Here is a 15,953-nt window from a genome sequence, read left to right on the forward strand (position 1 = left end):
GGAAGTGTAGAAAGACGAGTCTCTGCAGGACGATCTCTTTGGTTGTGGAAGTGCGGGCGTACAGCACAGCAGCGGGGTCGAATCCTCTCCATTTATTCCTTTTCTTCTCTTTTTTTTTGCCTTTTTTTCTGAGCATAAGAGCTGAAAAGGCCGTTCTCACGGCTGGTAACCGGGGCGCTTAAACAGCGCATAAAAGCCGTTTTTACAGCTGGTAAGAGAGCGTTAGAGAGAGAGAGAGCGCACACGACAGGCTGCACAAATCCCTGTCCGTGTTGCCGCGGCCGTTCCCCTGCGTGCTTCAGCACTGATAAAAAGAGTAAAGTCCCTAAAAGAGCTTACACAAGTAGAGCTTGCGTCTTTTTAAAGATGACATTCTACTTGTGTGTTTCTGGGTGCGGTCGTTACCTGGCGCCGAGGGATGGTCACGAGCGTTGCATCGCGTGCCTGGGCTTAGCGCGCGCTGAGACAGCGTTTGTGGATGAGTCATGTACCCATTGTGGGAGAATGACCATCTCGGAGTTGCGGTCGAGACTCCAGTTCCTGCAAAGGGGCGGAGTCCCAGTGCCGCTGCCTCGTTCCAATCCTCCTCAGAGGGTTGCTGCGAGCAGTGGCACTGGTGACCTGAGGATTACAGTGAGTGCGCTTCCTTCGGGAACCAACCCCTAGGAACCCTCACTCCTCCTGCACTCCGCAGCCAGTAGAGCTGCCGGGGAGCACGGTGGGCCATCTCAAGGTGTGTACCATCCGTTTCCTTCAGCACTCCTCCCGATGACCAGATGTCGATAGCTGCATCGGAGGGTGAGTCAGACCTTTCTGGAGATGACGCGTCGGCGCGGTTGCCTCCTTCGGGTACGGTAGCTGTGCCCGATACAGATCCGGAAATGATGGCTATGCTTTCCCGGGCCGCCAACAGGGTCGGGCTCGTGTGGAATCCTCCACCGTGTCCCGAGCCCTCAAGGCTGGACGATTGGTTTCTCGGGGTGGCACGAGCTGGTTCTCAGCCACCCACCCCAGTTCCTTTCTTCCCGGAGGTGCATGAAGAGCTCACTGGTACGTGGAAGGCACCTTTTACTGCCCGAAACCGTGCCGGTGGGCCCTCCTCCCTCACCACCCTTGATGGCGGGGTGGCTAAGGGTTACACGCGCATCCCCCCTGTGGAGCGGGCCGTTGCTATGCAACTGTGCCCTAACTCCACCTGGCGGAGGGAGCCGTCTCTCCCTTCCCGGGCCTGTAAGCACTTGTCGGACCTTACCGGCAGGGCTTACCGGGCCTGTGGGGAAGCCGCTTCCGCCTTATGCGCTATGGCGTTGTTGCAGGTCCATCAGGCCAAGGCACTGAAGGACCTGCACGAGGGTGGTCATGATCCGCAAGTTCTTCAGGAACTTCGTGCCGCGACGGACCTCGCGCTTCGGGCGACGAAGGTTACAGCGCGGTCAGTGGGTCGTGCGATGTCCACTTTGGTGGTCCAGGAACGCCATCTCTGGCTGTGTCTGGCCGACATGTGGGATACCGACAAAGTCAGGTTCCTTAATTTCCCCCGTGTCCCAGACCGGCCTCTTCGGCGACACGGTCGAGAACTTCGCCCAGCAGTACAGAAGCAGTCTGAGGCGATCAGTCACTTCCTGCCACGGCGGTCCGCTGTTGCATCCACCCCGCCGCCGGCAGCACCTCAGCCTGCTCGTCGCCGAGGGCGACCCCCTACGGCTGCCCCCGCTCCCGCACCGCAGCAACAGCCTCCACCCAAGCGGCGTCGCGGAGCCAGTCGTAGGCGGGGTCCCCAGCCCGTCCAGGCCCCCGCCAAGAGGGGCGGCAAAGCCAAGAGCAAGAGGCCCTAGGACGGGCGACCCGGAGATGGTTGGGACTGCTCTTCAGGAGGTGGTGACTGCACCGCTCCTTCCCCCGGAGGAGGGCCGGGTGGTAAATCCTTTTCTTTCTGTTCCGCCGCTGGCCCAACGGTCAGCGGTACCCAAATTTTCAATAGAAGAGCAGTTTCCTTCATCTCCGGGTCCGAAGAGGGCTCGGAGAGTAGTGGGAGGAGTAAATCCTCTCCACTCTCATCCACCTCTTCTGTCGCCAGCGGACAGCAGCGCGCAGTTCGAGAAGGTCACCCAAGCCTCTCCTGCACCCCCTGTCCGACCGTGGAACCAGGTAAGTGTTGCGCAGCACACTCAGACCCTGCTACGGGCCGCCTCCCAAAGAGAGCCCCCCGAGCCGCGTCCCTGTGTTCCACCTCGCTGCCCCACTGCGGGTACGACTACGGTCCCCTTGGTCCCGCTTGCGCGGTCTCTGCGAGCCTGGTTAGCGCTCCCCAGTCCGTCCCGTTGGCTCATTCGGACCATCAGGCTCGGCTATGCGATTCAGTTCGCCCGGCGTCCCCCCAAGTTCAGAGGTGTCCACTTCACTTCAGTGAAAGCGGTCGATGCCCATGTCTTGCGTGCGGAGATCGTAGTCCTACTGGCGAAGGACGCGATAGAGCCGGTCCCTCCAGCCGATATGGGGTCGGGGTTTTACAGCCCTTACTTCATTGTACCCAAGAAGAGCGGTGGGTTACGACCGATCTTAGACCTGCGAGTTTTGAATCTGAGTCTTCACAAGCTACCGTTCAAAATGCTCACGCAGAAACGCATTTTCGAGTGCATCCGTCCCCGAGATTGGTTTGCAGCGATCGACCTGAAGGACGCCAGACTTTCATGTCTCGATACTTCCTCGACACAGGCCGCTTTCTGCGCTTATGCTCGAGGGTCGAGCATATCAGTACAAGGTCCTGCCCTTCGGCTGGCCCTGTCTCCCGCGTCTTCACGAAAGTCGTGGAGGGAGCCCTTGTTCCCATGAGAGAACAGGGTGTTCGCATCCTCAACTATCTCGACGACTGGCTCATTCTTGCTCAGTCTCAGGAGCGGTTGTGCGAACACAGGGATTTGGTGCTTGGTCACCTCAGCCAGTTGGGCCTTCAGGTCAACTGGGAAAAGAGCAAACTCGCCCCAGTGCAGAGGATCTCTTTTCTCAGTATGGAGTTGGATTCGGTCGAGCAGTCAGCACGCCTCACAGAGGAACGTGCTCAGTCAGTATTGAACTGCCTGAATGCATTCAGAGGCAGGACAGCGGTCCCACTGAAACTTTTTCAGAGGCTCCTGGGGCATATGGCAGCCGCAGCGGCAGTAACCCCGCTCGGTTTGCTTCATATGAGACCGCTTCAGCACTGGCTTCACGGCCGAGTCCCGAGATGGGCGTGGCAACGCGGCACGTACCGAGTGGCAATCACTCTGGAATGCCGCCAAGCCTTCAGCCCATGGTCAGACCCCTTGTTTCTTCGGGCAGGAGTGCCCCTAGAGCAGGTGTCCCGGCATGCCGTGGTCTTCACGGATGCCTCTGCCACTGGCTGGGGTACCACGTACAACGGGCATGCAGTGTCAGGGGTGTGGACGGGCCCCCAACTGCATTGGCATGTCAACTGCCGCGAGTTGCTAGCAGTAGGTTAACATGGACCGCTCTCCCTCTCGTTACCGTCACTTCCGGTTTTGGCGGTTTTCAGATGCGGAAGTAAAATTCTCTCACAAAAACGACTCTAGAAGCCTTAATAGTGTATTTTAAAGTATATTTTAAAGAAAATCTAGTTCCTACATTATTTTTCTATACATCGACTCACAGGAGTCTCTAACCTGGAATATGCCCTTTAAGATAGGGAATCTAAATGCAAAAAAAAATCTGATTCTAAGAATATTTCAGTGTAAAAAAAAAAAGAAAAAACTCGAGTTTAGGTCTAAAGGCCCTTTCACACAGGACGCGGAATGCGCTGCGCTATGAAACCCATTCATTTCAATGGCTTGCGCTGCGCGAGGGCGGTTAGTTGCTGCGCCGACCAAAGCAAGCTTGCGCGCGCGCCGCGGTCAAAGTTCAAAATAGTTCAACTTTTGCCGCTGCGCTCTGTGACGTTTCCCCGCGAGGCCAATAGAAACGGGGCATCCAAACAAGCGCCGAACTCAAAATGGATGAACAGCTGATTCTCTGTGTGTCTGAATTTCCAGAGCTATACAATACAAGTTTGCGGTCGTATAGGGACATCGGGAGAAAAGCTGTGTCATGGAGACACATCTCCATTCAAGTTGGCATGTCAGGTGTGTTTACATGTTTTGCTGCTGACTGAAAGGTGGAACAACAATCCAATGACGAAGTATAGAACTCGCTAAAAAAATGGAAAACTCCGCCTACTTCGCTCTGGCGAGCATAGCGCAAATCGCCTTGTATCTGAAGGGCTGCGCTGAACCCAGCGGCAGGCGCAGCGCTTGCCGCGTCCTGTGTGAAAGGGCCTTTACTCACCACCTGGAAGTTTACAGTAATCCTGAAGACCTTGATTAACTAGATCAGGTATGTTTTACTGCGTTCATGCCATCTTGTAATTACCGTAGGCTTGAGATTTCAACGTGATATTCTATTTGGAACTGTTTACATCCTCGGAATGGGAATTATGCATATCTATGGCACCACTATCAATGGCTAAATGGATCTGCAGAGGTCAGGTGGTACAGTGGTCACATGATACAAGCAGGAGCTCTCAGAAAACTCATTTTACAAGCTGCAATTATGAACTCTGAGGACATAAACACTTTTTTACAATCTGAAATCACAATTACGACATTGCGTGAACACACCTTTTAATTAGATTTGTAGCTGAACCCTGCAGGACAGTGGCCTTCCAGGAACTGAGTTTGAGACCACTGTCTTAGCTTCTCTATTGCTGACAACAGGTTTTAGAAGCCTGTTATTACAGCACTTAAAGAGGTAAAGCTTATGTAGTACAGAAAACACTGTATCATAAGCTAAATGTGTGTAGATGATCACAGTTTTGGGATTCATTCTGAAACATGCAGCGATATTTACAAACCCGATTCCAAAAAAGTTGGGACACTGTACAAATTGTGAATAAAAACAGAATGCAATGATGTGGAAGTTTCAAATTTCAATATTTTATTCAGAATACAACATAGATGACATATCAAATGTTTAAACTGAGAAAATGTATAATTTTAAGGGAAAAATAAGTTGACTTTAAATTTCATGGCATCAACACATCTCAAAAAAGTTGGGACAAGGCCATGTTTACCACTGTGTGGCATCCCCTCTTCTTTTTATAACAGTCTGCAAATGTCTGGGGACTGAGGAGACAAGTTGCTCAAGTTTAGGAATAGGAATGTCGTCCCATTATGGTCTAATACAGGCTTCTAGTTGCTCAACTGTCTTAGGTCTTCTTTGTCGCATCTTCCTCTTTATGATGCGCCAAATGTTTTCTATGGGTGAAAGATCTGGACTGCAGGCTGGCCATTTCAGTACCCGAATCCTTCTTCTACGCAGCCATGATGTTGTAATTGATGCAGTATGTGGTCTGGCATTGTCATGTTGGAAAATGCAAGGTCTTCCCTGAAAGAGACGACGTCTGGATGGGAGCATATGTTGTTCTAGAACTTGGATATACCTTTCAGCATTGATGGTGCATTTCCAGATGTGTAAGCTGCCCATGCCACACGCACTCATGCAACCCCATACCATCAGAGACGCAGGCTTCTGAACTGAGCGCTGATAACAACTTGGGTTGTACTTGTCCTCTTTAGTCAATGTTTTCTGGAAGTATTCCTGAGCCCATGTTCTGATTTCCATTACAGTAGCTTTCCTGTATGTGATGCTGTGCCGTCTAAGGGCCGAAGATCACGGGCATCCAGTATGGTTTTCCGGCCTTGACCCATACGCACAGAGATTGTTCCAGATTCTCTGAATCTTTGGATGATATTATGCACTGTAGATGATGATAACTTCAAACTCTTTGCAATTTTTCTCTGAGAAACTCCTTTCTGATATTGCTCCACTATTTTTCACCACAGCATTAGGGGAATTGGTGATCCTCTTCCCATCTTGACTTCTGAGAGACACTGCCACTCTGAGAGGCTCTTTTTATACCCAATCATGTTGCCAATTGACCTAATAAGTTGCAAATTGGTCCTCCAGCTGTTCCTTATATGTACATTTAACTTTTCCGGCCTCTTATTGCTACCTGTCCCAACTTTTTTGGAATGTGTAGCTCTCATGAAATCCAAAATGAGCCAATATTTGGCATGACATTTCAAAATGTCTCACTTTCAACATTTGATATGTTATCTATATTCTATTGTGAATAAAATATAAGTTTATGAGATTTGTAAATTATTGCATTCCTTTTTTATTCACAATTTGTACAGTGTCCCAACTTTTTTGGAATCGGGTTTGTAATTATATAAGCCACATCACGACTTCAGTTTTATTTTGATTATTTGTGCAACCCGATCTTTTGCTTCTTGATTATTACATCGGGACATCAGTTTTGAGCTGAAGCAAAAATATTTACATATTTACATACAGTGGGGCAAAAAAGTATTTAGTCAGCCACCAACTGTGCAAGATCTCCCACTTAAAAAGATGAGAGAGGCCTGTAATTTTCATCATAGGTATACCTCAACTATGAGAGACAAAATGAGAAAAAGAAATCCAGAAAATCACATTGTGGGATTTTTAAAGAATTAATTGGTAAATTCCTCTGTAAAATAAGTATTTGCTCACCTACAAACAAGCAAGATTTCTGGTTCTCACAGACCTGTAACTTCTTTAAGAGGCTCCTCTGTCCTCCACTCGTTACCTGTATTAATGGCATCTGTTTGAACTCGTTATCAGTATAAAAGGCACCTGTCCACAACCTCAAACAGTCCAACTCCAAACTCCACCATGGCCAAGACCAAAGAGCTGTCAAAGGACACCAGAAACAAAATTGTAGACCTGCACCAGGCTGGGAAGACTGAATCTGCAATAGGTAAGCAGCTTGGTGTGAAGAAATCAACTGTGGGAGCAATTATTAGAAAATGGAAGACATACAAGACCACTGATAATCCCCCTCGATCTGGGGCTCCACGCAAGATCTCAGTTCTGTGAGCAAAAAATCCCAGAACCACACGGGGGACCTAGTGAATGACCTGCAGAGAGCTGGGACCAAAGTAACAAAGGCTACCATCAGTAACACACTGTGCCGCCAGGGACTCAAATCCTGCAGTGCCAGACGTGTCCCCCTGCTTAAGCCAGTACATGTCCAGGCCCGTCTGAAGTTTGCTAGAGAGCATTTGGATGATCCAGAAGAGGATTGGGAGAATCAGATGAAACCAAAATAGAACTTTTTGGTAAAAACTCAACTTGTCGTGTTTGCAGGAGAAAGAATGCTGAGTTACATCCAAAGAACACCATACCTACTGTGAAGCATGGGGGTGGAAACATTATGCTTTGGGGCTGTTTTTCTGCAAAGGGACCAGGACGACTGATCCGTGTAAACGAAAGAATGAATGGGGCCATGTATCATGAGATTTTGAGTGAAAACCTCCTTCCATCAGCAAGGGCATTGAAGATGAAACGTGGCTGGGTCTTTCAGCATGACAATGATCCCAAACACACCGCCCGGGCAACGAAGGAGTGGCTTCGTAAGAAGCATTTCAAGGTCCTGGAGTGGCCTAGCCAGTCTCCAGATCTCAACCCCATCGAAAATCTTTGGAGTCCGTGTTGCCCAGCGATAGCCCCAAAACATTACTGCTCTAGGAGATCTGCATGGAGGAATGGGCCAAAATACCAGCAACAGTGTGTGAAAACCTTCTGAAGACTTACAGAAAACGTTTGACCTCTGTCATTGCCAACAAAGGGTATATAACAAAGTATTGAGATGAAATTTTGTTATTGACCAAATACTTATTTTCCACCATAATTTGCAAATAAATTCTTTAAAAATCCTACAATGTGATTTTCTGGATTTTTTTTTTTTTCTTCTCATTTTGTATCTCATAGTTGAGGTATACCTATGATGAAAATTACAGGCCTCTCTCATCTTTTTAAGTGGGAGAACTTGCACAATTGGTGGCTGACTAAATACTTTTTTGCCCCACTGTATGTACTAGGGGTGTAATGGTTCAAATTACTCACATTTTGGTTTACATCACGGTATTAAGAGCCCAGCTTCGATAGAGTTCGGTATGTGCTATGTACAGAGAAAAAAAAGGGCCATTGTCAAACAAGTACAAATAATCAAACTACAATCAGTAGCACAAATAAATACAAAGCAAACAAACAAATAAAATAAACAGCGCTTTTCAGGTAGGTATTAACAGTAGTTTTCAGGTACAGAAATTGAAAAAACAAAAACAAACACTCATATCAACCAAAGTTTGCTATGCTGAACTGCAACAAACCAACAACATAAGGAACTGAGGAACAAACATTTTTGAACGGTCACTGTTGGCCTATAATGGAACAAAAATTGCTAAAATCAACAGATTTTACTAATACATACAATCTCTGTGTAAACATAATATAAAGATGCAGCCAGCTTTCTAAAGTCATTTTTACCCTCCTGTAATTTGGCTCCAAATATTAGGTGAAAATTGCCATTTTCACCCCCCTACAAAAATGTGGATTATTCAATAAATAAACTTAAATTTATCTCTCTTCAGAAAAAATGTAAATAAAAAATTGAGCCAGGGACCTCTGGTTGAGTTGACACGGAATGACCCCATAGTCTTTTGGATTATAGCAAAAAATAAGCTTCAGAAAAGCTTAAAAAAAGACAGCATCATCTTTTAGTTTCAATCTTTCTAAAAAATCCTGTGTCGAATTGTGCCTTGTTTGTAAACAAATCTGCGGTAAAATTAAGTGAATAAAGGACCAAATTAAAATAAATAAAAATATAAACTGTTTTTAGACTAACAAGACAGTTTTGAGTTCTTAAACAATGGCCTCTTATATGTCAAAAGATTTTAGTTTCTCAGTTTATGACCCCTTCAAGGAGTGTACTATAAAGTTAAATTATATTTAAAATATTTCAAATTATAACCAATATACATGTTTCACATTCTAATCTGACAAAGAAAGCATCCTTGCATGTTCTGAAAGTGATAAGTAGTGTTTTACTGTAGCATAACAAAAAGTTACTGTCATTTTGAAATTAGTGCAAAGTGGGGGTTTAAGGTTTCAGGTAGGCCTATATTAGGTTTATCAACACAAACTGAATAATCAAATGTGAAAAAAACCCACTGCTTAGTCTTCACTGTATGAATTAAATGCACACTGAATGAATGAATGAACGAATGATGCATTTATATAGTGCTTTGTGTATTGCTGTACACCCAAAGCGCTTTACAATCATGTGGGCAGGGGCGGATTGGCCATCTGGCAATTCTGGCAAATGCCAGAGGGGCCAGACCATTTTCTTTAATGTGGGCCGGTCAGATTTATATTTATATTTATATAAATAAATAAATAAAATAATATAAAAATTTATATAAAAAAAGTTTTTACATGCCATTATATGATGGCTTTTTATCGTCTGCACGATTTGTTTTCCCGGTGGGCTGCTGTACAATGTGGGCCGGCCCATTCCGAAAATATATAAAGAATGAATTATAGTAAATGTAGCCTACATTTGGTCCATCGGCTCAGACGAACGGCCCGAGCTGCCCACTTGAGTTAAATATTCTAATTAATTTAATTTTGTGCTCCGGCTCAGTGCAGCGGCTCAAAAGCGCTCGTCAGTGTCAAAATGTTTGAAATAGCCAATCAAAGTGTAGAAGGTGGGATTTACCGTTCACAGAGCTAAGCTGCACGACACTTGAATGCGAGCTGAGGTGAAATGTAAGCAGCTAAACATGATGAGACAATTCAGTAATATTTGCTAACAATTTATGATATTAAAAATGTTAAACGACAGACATTATTTTTTTCAGGTATGCAAACTAGGCTACTACTGTTAACATAAGATAAAAGTGAATGGTTGTAAATCCAGGCTTTCTTCTGTAATTTCACGTTACATGTTCACTCCTCAACCACCACCAGTGTGCAGCATCCACTTGGATGATGCGACGGCAGCCACAGGACAACGGCGCCAGTGCGCTCACCACACACCAGCTACAGGTGGAGAGGAGAGAGAGTCATAGAGCCAATCAAGTGGATGGGGATTATTAGGAGGCCATGATTGACAAGGGCCAGTGGAGGGAATTTGGCCGGGACACTGGGGTTACACCCCTACTCTTTACGAGAAGTGCCATGGGATTTTTAATGACCACAGAGAGTCAGGACCTTGGTTTTAACGTCTCATCCGAAAGACGGAGCTTTTTGACAGTATAGTGTCCCCGTCACTATACTGGGGCATTAGGACCCACACAGACCACAGATTCTTATTAAAGCTACAAAAGACATTCAGGCATAGACAGTGAGTGATTTTCTCTGTCTTTTATTAATTAACATTAAGCACACAGACAGAAGCAGGTTTAACAGACTGATGTTATTTTAAGAGCTGCACGGATCCAAAATATTGTTACACGTGGGCTCTCTTTCTTAACTTTTTAATCAGAGGTGGCTTTCTGTGCATGTGATTACTTTGCTTACTGCATTAATAACATTAAGCATGTCACATGTATGTAACAGTCATGTGTCCAATCTACTCTCTGCTGTATGTGTCGACCTAAATCTTTTTTGGACTTTTTTTAATCTTTTGAAGTATTAAAGTCATGCAAGCTGTTGCAATAGGCATACTGCGATATGTACATTTGAAATTTTGATATATTGTGCAGTCCTACCCAAAATGGTCAAAATTCCTGTCTTAGTGAGTATTCACATAATCACAGTCAGTTACGTCGGTTACGTGGACCAAACAGTTCAGAAAGTGTGCGTGTAACAAAATATTGAAGCACTTAAAGTTACAGCAACTAAATAAACCTGCTTCCTTCTGTGTGCTTAATATGAATCACAAAGAGAAAATCTCTCACTACTCATGACTGAATATCTTTTGTAGCTTTAATGAGAATCAGTGTGTATTTAATTCATATAGTGAAGACTAAGCAGTGTTAAATTTTTACATTTGATTAGTTAGTTTCTGCTGTTAAATAAACCTAATTTGGGCCTCCCTGAAACCATAAACCCCCTGGTTTACACTAGTTAAAATGGCACTTTTTATGTAATGCTACAGTAAGCACAGCTGTTCAGAAGTTGTGGGCATGCTTTCTTCTCACAAAAAGAATGTGAAACATTAACGTGAGTTATAGAGTTTTCAGATTTTAAATATACCTACATATAATTTGTTTACTTTACACACTTTAAGCATTATTTAATTATTTTACAAGTTATCGCAATCGCATAATGCATTTTTCTTCAATATCATGCAGCCCTAGGTTTTGGCATGCAAAAATGCAGTCAATGTTGTTGAAAAAACAACAACAAAGAAAAAACATACCTGAAAATGGAGTTTGTGGGAGACGAGACAACTAGATCTGTATCGATCATGGTGGCCTCCATAAAAAGACCAGTTGCTGAAGAGTGGATGATGGAGGGACCGCAGCCAAACATCAGGACAGAATTCTGCATGAGTCAGGTAAGCAGAATAAATTACACTGTAAATAAACATTATTAAAACAAATGGTAAAGTCACTAGTCAAAGTAGTTTATTAGTTTAATCCCTATAAATCAAAGCAAATTATAACTATATGACATTATCACACACAAAGGCTCTTTTAAGAGCCAACAGTATCTCGAGAGCGTCTTTTTATTTATTTATTACATTTACGCATTTAGACGCTTTTATCCAAAACCATTATTCAGGCTATACTATTTTTTTTTTTAATCAGTATGTGTATCCCCTGGGAATTGAACCCACAACCTTTTGAGCAGCTACCGCAATGCTCTACCACTGAGCTACAGGAACTACAAACATGTTACTATAGGAATTATTAGCATGTTATGATGTAGGATTCTAGTTTTTATTTATTTATTAATTTGCACGCTATGATGAATCTGGCAAATCAGAGATGCAGGATGCTAGTTTTTATTTTTTTTATTTTTTAAAGAATTATCCCTTTAATGTCTTCATTAAGAAATATTCAAGAAAATGTCCCTTTCATAGCAAAATGCAATAAATATTATTATTATTCTGAATAATATTCTCTATATTGCATAAGTCTTAGTGAATAACTTTCTTAATTTGCACATGCTTTGATGCCTTTAGGTCACATGGGTTTGGAATTTAATGCATTTATAGTATTGCATGCATTTAAATTTCTAAAATTTTATAAAACAAATATATTCTTTAAATTAAGAATTTTGCTATGCATTTACGTGTATTAGAGTTGATTTGGGATAAAATGTTATGTTGCTTACGCACCGCGGTTGGTTGCAAAACGCGGAGCTACAACATATGGTCGAGTAAAACGGTTTAAAATTAGTTCACTTTTAAAAATGTTACAACAATCCCACCAATGACAAATACACTATCATAAAACTATACATTTCCACCTATCATACTATGCTTACCTCTCAACCATTAAAGTACCATACACAGTGAGTGAAGAAATCGCGTGGCTAAATGCAAGACTGGCTCTTCTTCATCCATTGGCTCATTGGCGACTCGCGTGCGTACATCGCCACCTATGGGGTTGCTCAACTATATTTAGAGGGACTCAAACTGGGAGGTAAAGAAAGTAGTACAAAAAAAATAGATACGACTGTTATATTTTTTGGTAACACCATTGCTTTGAATATAGTATGAAAACACAAACACCACACTATTTGAAAACCCTATGTTTTTTGACGTTTAATACCAAGTTAAGGCAGTGTGTCATTATATAATTGTACATACATTTTAAAAAATAAATAAATAAACTTTTCTCTCAATATTTAAATTCTTAGTCGCGTGCCAAGCCCGCGAACAGGGCAGCGGGCATATATAAGCCGGGTCTGTGCCCACCGTGCGCACACCTGACTCCCCTTCGAGTGACATCCCCAGCAGTGCGTTTTCCTGAGGTGAATTACTCTTTACTTAACCGATTAAAGTGCACAATGTTTAAATGTTTTACAAGGCGTGAGGGCACAAATTTAGAAGAAAAAGTGATGCATTCCTTGACCGTTCTGAAAAAGCGCTTTTTTTCAACATCGCGTCATATTACGTCACGAGAGGGAGTCGTGTACCACGCTCTGCTGGTGTTCAGTGGAGCGGGCGCGAGTCAGTTAGGTAGTTATTGTTTTCGGTTTATCATCGTCATGGTAAATTATTGTGTTTGTGGAGGTTGCACAAAACTCCAGCCTGTCAGGACATCGAGTCCACAAGGTTTCCTGACAAGAAATAGGACGGTATCTTCCAGGCCTCTGTGCATTTGTGCAGCTGAAGAGACTGCATCTGCTTCAAACGGTGGTGTGTAATTTAGCGATCACTATATACCGGAAGATTATCATCCCGATAATATGATGATATGATGCAGTTCAGCATGGGATATCAAAGCAAGAAGCGAGTGAGACTCCGAGCTGTTGCGGTTTCTTCGGTGCACACAGCAGCTTCATCGGATACCGGTCAGACTGTTGTTCGGCCGCCGGCGGAGACATGATGCTCACGGATCCGTCAGAGTTGCTGCTCCACGAAAATGTCAACTGTGCACCGTAAGACTTGCTTTTTAACATTTTCTAATTATTTAAATAATGAGACGCAACGAGATGTATATAAGTTGTTGTAAAGCACCACAGCTAGCTTGTAAGCGTTAGCAATATCGTTATATTTTTAAAAACCGTATAAAAACGTTACTATATGAGAAGACATAGCTGGTAAGTTAACCTCAGTTTGCTAATATTATAACCATTAAGTCTAGTGACAGCTTAGTAACATTGTTTGCACAGCTAATTGGTAATTTTTTGTCATGTGGTGTGTTTAAGGCTTTGGAAGATGGGAGTGTGAAGATATGAAGCTGTGGAGGCCAGCTGTTAGGAACCACCTCTACTGGACTGCAGCTAACGGAGATGCAGATGTGATGGAGGCCGAGTGGAAAAGTATGGTCAGCAGAGAATGTGATCTAAACTTTTGCTTGCTTCTCCCAGCATATGCTGTCTGAGAGAGGAATACTGCAGGTCACCACAGGCTCCACGAGAACACAGCACTGTCTTGTCTTCCACTACACCTGCACTCTTTCCAGATCCCTCCAGAGGATCAACAAGATCAGGCGGTTGGCATGTATCTAGCATAGCATTCACGATTTAACACACTTCAACAACACATTAGTGTGATACCCAGACTGAAAGATTGTTAAATGTTTTTAAATGGGTTCGACGGTATATTTTTCTTTCGGTAGTATATGTTTGGTGCACATATATATATATATATATATATATGTGTGTGTGTATGTATGTATGTATGTGTGTGTTAATTAACAGTTGTAATGTTGTGTTTTTAGTTGGGTATTAACAGTGCTATGAAATAACATTTGTTATGATTTAGTTATGATGTCTGCTGGCCTGGAGAGGTCTGTGCTCCTGTCTGAGGTTATCTGTAGCACATATGGGTTCAGAGAGCAAGCCTCAGCCTGGGTGCAGAGTCAGACACTACACATCAAGTGTGGGGGTCACATTCTCCACTAAAGCCCAGTATGTATCTAACTCCTGAAGAAGATTTTTATTGTTAATGATCTGAATTAATCAAGTATAATCAAGGTGAATCTTGCCATTTATATATCCTTTTTAATCCTCTATTATGTTCTAAAGGCCTCTGTGTTAAAAGTGCCTATGTGGCTAAAATGTACAAACAGGAAACAACTGGAAAAATATAGGGGAGCTTTTTCCTTTACCATAACAAGTCTAGGAAGTCTCAGCTCCCAAGGAAGAGATAGGTTTGCAAACGCAAGCGAAATGTAGAAGGGTATGCATGAGAGGGGCTTCTAATGTATAGGAAACCCGCCTTAAAAAACTGGTGTATATATACCAAAGCCCAGAGACAATCGAGAGACTTTTCTGCAGAAAGGTTCTCGGCTTTATTCTCGCTATATAGATAATAAAGTCTTTTCTTCTGGAATCAAACTTCAAGACTGTGCGTAATTCTTCAGAAAGAGACGGAAGACACTACATTTGCCGTCACAAACAGGATCGGAACAGAGCAGCAGAGTGGACGACCGCTTGGAGCAGAATTTTGACGAACAGCACAAAAAAGTGGCCACAGGTAAGCATTTTTGCTTATATAATTTTGTGATGTTTGCCAGTCTGCTCTGAGTGGTAAGACACTTAAATTTTGCTCTTCCAAAATTCTAAATTTAAAGAAAAGAACAAAAGGGAGTTTTATTCTAGAAGAAATAACTGCATGCATTTATCTAGTTTATTGTTTATGGCCTTGATAAGTAGCCTAAATTGAAACTGGATGGTGTAGGCAGACATACATTGCTAGCAATGGAGTATGTTTATTAAATCTGGGCCTATGTGAGGGAGTGAGCGCACGAGACCTACGGATACCGCTCTGATTAAGGTCAGAGGTCAGCTTAGGTAGGCATGAAAATTCCTGGCAGAGTCTTGTTTTTTTACTGAGAAAGAGAGAATAAAGAGGGGTTGCAGTGAGAAAACCAGTATTCTGGAGCAGGTGAATACTCGAGAGAGAAAAAAAGCTTTGTCTTGTTGTTTTGTTTTGAAGAATGTTTGAAACTGTGTCCGTGTTCGAATGCGTGTGGGTGTGAAAGACTGAGAGTGAATGAGAAAACGAATAAATTCCGATTGGGTTTGGGGAGAGAAGTGTGCCTTTTTCCCAAGTGGAGAAGGGCCGCAGCTCTTGACACACCCAAAAGGGATGAACGATTGATAAGCCCTATGAAATAAAGGGATAATTTGTGTGAGGAAGTCCTTATAAATAAAAGGATGCTGTATGAAGGAATGAGCTCTCAAATAAATAAATAAAGAGTAAATGAAAATAAAGGGACTTAGTGGTATGAATGTTTCTAGGAATAGGGTCAATAAAGATTGAATTCAGATGTGTTATAAGATCTTATGTTGGGTGTCTGTGTGAGAAAAGATCAGGAGGGAGAGAAAACTTTCTGAGAGCAGTGCTGTGGAGGAGGAGTGATTAAGATAGGAAGTTGAAATGAAGAACATTAAAAATAATAAGTGCACAC

General features: G+C 43.4%; 1 protein-coding gene across 2 annotated transcripts in view; it reads right to left on the minus strand.

Annotated features, from left to right (window-relative positions):
* LOC131524050 (galaxin-like) overlaps positions 1-15,953 on the minus strand; it is an 87,876-nt gene that overhangs the window by 26,820 nt on the left and 45,103 nt on the right. The window contains exons 4-6 of one of the 2 annotated variants that reach the window (XR_009266914.1): positions 12,355-12,505; positions 11,282-11,406; positions 7,981-8,035 (exon numbers count right to left, since the gene is read on the minus strand). The exons of the other annotated variant lie outside the window; for it this stretch is intronic. The gene's annotated coding sequence lies outside the window, so the exon portion shown is untranslated. The remainder of the gene's footprint in view (positions 1-7,980; positions 8,036-11,281; positions 11,407-12,354; positions 12,506-15,953) is intronic. 2 annotated transcript variants of the gene reach the window in all.

Source organism: Onychostoma macrolepis, chromosome 18 (genome assembly GCF_012432095.1).
Source record: "Onychostoma macrolepis isolate SWU-2019 chromosome 18, ASM1243209v1, whole genome shotgun sequence".
In the NCBI taxonomy this organism is placed as follows: domain Eukaryota; kingdom Metazoa; phylum Chordata; class Actinopteri; order Cypriniformes; family Cyprinidae; genus Onychostoma; species Onychostoma macrolepis.